A 3,965-nucleotide genomic window follows, 5' to 3' on the forward strand; every position below is an offset into this window, starting at 1 on the left:
GAATACATGAAGAGATGAGCCCAGAGACTGCCCAGGACCAGGACCTCAATACACCTGACCTCTCCTTCCCTGAGTGAGGAACCCATGAAGTGAGGGAGAGTCTCACCAGCCCAGAACCTGCACAGGACTAGGACCTCAGTACACTTAACCTCTCCTTCCCCGTGTGAGGAGTAGATGAAGTGAGGGGTTCTCACCAGCCCAGAGCCTGCACCAGACGAGGACTTCAGTATGCTTGACCTCTCCTTCCTCATGTGAGGAATAGATGAAATGAGAAGGCTCTCACGACCCCAGAGCCTCCACACGACTAGGACCTCAATACACTTGACCCCTCCTCCCCTGTGTGAGGAAGAGATGACATGAGAATGGTGTCATCAGCCCACAGCCTGCATTTTCATCCCACTCTTCCAATTTGGCCACAACGCTGGACAGTGGACAGTCCCAGAGCCCCCCAAAAGAGTCATTGAAGGCAAAATATCAGGAAGACAAGAACTAGCTGTCTTTCTTGTGCCATATTTTATCAGTACAGACAGTTTTGAGGCCGACACTCAAAGAATCCAAAGAAGGTAAGCCAGTAATGATGTGTCCTTAATTGTAATACTCATGAAGTATTCCACCTTTATCATTAGCATATCATAAGCTATCTTTCTTATGCAGATGAAAATTGTGGAGATCCACTCACTAGACAGCCTTTGGTGAGACTAATACTCAACCTACATCCGGATCAAGGTAGCAGAAACTCACCTCAGAAGGTGTGAGCTTAAGTGTGTCCATCACCGAAAGGGAATCTGTAGGGTGAGACTGATAGGGTGCGTTGTCAAGGGACGTTTGCTGATGTCTGGAATCTTTTCCCGGAATCTTCACCGTGACCCGTGAACGGGGATCTCTCTTTCCCTGTTGTGAAGAATCCGCGAAGAGAGGAGGGTGTCATCAGCGCAGATCCTACACAGGACTAGGGACTCAATACACTTGACCTCTTGTCCTCTGCATGAGATCTGATGTCTCCCTATCTGTTCCCGGTATGGCTTGCAACTTAACCTGAGGACAACAGGAACCCAAGCATGCTTTGCTGGGGCACATCACAAGCTTCCCATGATGTTCTCTTTGGCCCAGTTCCTACGGAGTACTCTTGGGTTTATCATATTTACATACAGTCCTTGTTGCCTTAACCGTAAAGCATCCTTGGCTGGGTGCAGTGGCTCGTGCCTGGAATCCCAGCACTTTGGGAGGCTGAGGTGGGAGGATCACTTGAGGCCAGGAGATCAAGACCAGCCTGGCCAACATGGTGAAACCCTGTCTCTACTAAAAATACATTTAAAAAAAAAATGAGCTGGGCATGGAGGTGTGCACCTGTAGTCCCAGCTACTGGGGAGGTTGAGGCAAGAGAATTGCTTGAACCCAGGAGGTGGAGGTTGCAGTGAGCTGAGATCATGCCACTGTACTCCATCCTGAGCAACAGAGTGAGATTTAGTCTTTTTTTTTTTTTTTTTTTGAGACGGAGTCTCTCTCTGTCGCCCAGGCTGGAGTGCAGTGGCGCGATCTTGGCTCACTGCAACCTCCGCCTCCGGGGTTCAAGGGATTCTCTTGCCTCAGCCTCCCAAGTAGCTGGGACTACAGGTGCCCGCCACCATGCCTGGCTAATATTAGGACATTTAGGGTCCGCCCTAATTCAGGATGATCTCATCTCAAACTCCTTGAGTTCATCATATCTGCAAAGACCCTGTTTTCAAATAAGGTCTCGTTTACGGATACTGGGAGCTTAAAACAACAGAAATTTATCCTCTCTGTGTCCTGGAGACCAGGAGTCTGAGATGAAGGTGTCTCAGGGCTGTGCTCCCTCCTCAGTCTCCAGGGGAGGGTCCTTCCTGCCTCTCCCAGCTCCTGGGGGCTCCAGGCATCCCTGGGCTTGTGGCCGCATCACTCCAGTCTCTGCCTCCATTTCCACATGGCCTCCCCTTCCATGCCTGTGTCTCCTCTTCTGTCTCTTACAAGGACACCTGTCATTGCGTTTAGGGTCCATCCTACTCCAGGGTGATCTCATCTCCAGATCCTTAATCACAAGTGCAAAGAACCTTTTTCCAAAAGAGGTCCCATTCCCAGGTTCTGGGGCTTAGGACGTGGACAGATCTTTTGGATGTCACCGCCCAGCCCATTGCAGTTGTGTTTGGCTCCTTCTTGAGGCTCTAGGGGAGGATCCTTCCTGCCTCTCCCAGCTCCTGGGGGCTCCAGGAGTCCCTGGGCTTGTGGCCGCATCGCTCCAGTCTCTGCCTCCGTCTCCACGTGGCCTCCTCCTCTGTGTCTGGGTCTCCTCTTCTGTCTCTTAGAAGGACACCTGCCATTGCAGGGCTCACCCTCATCAAGGATGATCTCATTCTAACTGGACTGCACGGGTAAAGACCGTCTTTCCAAATAAGACCACATTACCCAGTTGTACGGCTTTGGACTTCAACATATATATTTTTTGGAGAGCCCCCTCTTCAACCCATCACATGAAATATTATATATTATTCCCCTCTTCAACCCAGAACATCGTATATTTTATATTGTAAATGGTTGTTTTTCTTTCTACACTGTCAATATATAATTTTCTATTCATATATTGTAAATGGTTCAGGAAAAAAGAACATATATGATGAGGTGATATTATGATGAGCTGTGTATTCATCCCTCCTGATGGAAAAGGAAGGTGGCTAAAATGCTAAATGGAGAATTCATTTGTCCCCTAAAGATATAGCCCTAGTTTAGCCAACATGAGGTAATTTTCTTGCCTTCCTTCTCCGTTCATACAATGATCTATATTCCATTCTCCTTGTACACTACCTCCGTGTGATCTTGGCTTAGATAAACTTTCATCAAAAGAGTAATGAACGGAAAGTTTAAAAAATAGATTAATCACCAAATAATTGCATTCGGAGTGTATAGCCAAGTGCAGAAAAACCAGGGCATCCGCAGATAAGAACAGATTTCAATATTTATGAAGGGCTTTTTTCTATCATTAAGAAGAATTCTGCAATAGATTTTTATTGTCCCTATTCTTTTGATTCTTAATCCATAAATTGTTATCAAATCATTAAAAGAAAAATGTACACCCCAACGTAAATTATCTTTCCTTTGATGAGCCTGGCAGAATCTCCGTTGCTTTAGGTTTTTGGATCACATAGGAGGAGACGTAAATGGCATCAGAAGTTTTCAGACTAATTATAAGTCTGAAAACAGGGCCAGAAAACAAGGGAGACAAATGAAAGAGGAAGAGAAAACAGAGTGGCGTGAGACGTGTCCAGATGGAGCGGCATGAGGCATTTATGCGTTATTACCTCGGAAATTCTCTAAAGAGGGAAAATATTTTGTGTCACAGTGTAAACCAGAAACGAGATCCTAAGGCTTCGAACCCATTGAGTCTTTATTTTTTATTTTTTATTATTATTATTTTTTGAGATGGAGTCCTGCTCTGTCACCCAGGCTGGAGTGCAGTGGCATGATCTTGGCTCACTGCAACCTCTGCCTCCAGGATTTAAGCGATTCTCCTGCCTCAGTCTCCCGAATAGCTGGGACTACAGGCACCTGCCACCACACCCGGCTAATTTTTGTATTTTTAGTAGAGACGGGGTTTCACCATGTTGGCCAGGCTGGTCTCAAACTCCTGACCTCAGGTGATCCGCCCACCTCGGCCTCCCAAAGTGCTGGGATTGCAGGGGTGAGCCCCTGCGCCTGGCCAATACACTCCCTTTTACATATTAATCAATCCTATTAGTTCTGTCCCTGTAGCAAAGCCTGATTACTATGCTGCCCATGATGAAAATGGAGATCAAACAGCCATTGTTATACCCAGTTCCTTTGGAGTTTAGGCCCCGCTGACCATTAATGTTAAAAAAAGGTGAATACATGTTTTTAAAAAAGGGGTCATAAGACACACATAACAGACTCTTGGCAGCAGTAAGATACCAAATTCCCACCTGAGTCTGGTGTAC

Source organism: Trachypithecus francoisi, unplaced genomic scaffold (assembly GCF_009764315.1).
Source record: "Trachypithecus francoisi isolate TF-2019V2 unplaced genomic scaffold, Tfra_2.0 Contig00111, whole genome shotgun sequence".
Taxonomy (NCBI): domain Eukaryota; kingdom Metazoa; phylum Chordata; class Mammalia; order Primates; family Cercopithecidae; genus Trachypithecus; species Trachypithecus francoisi.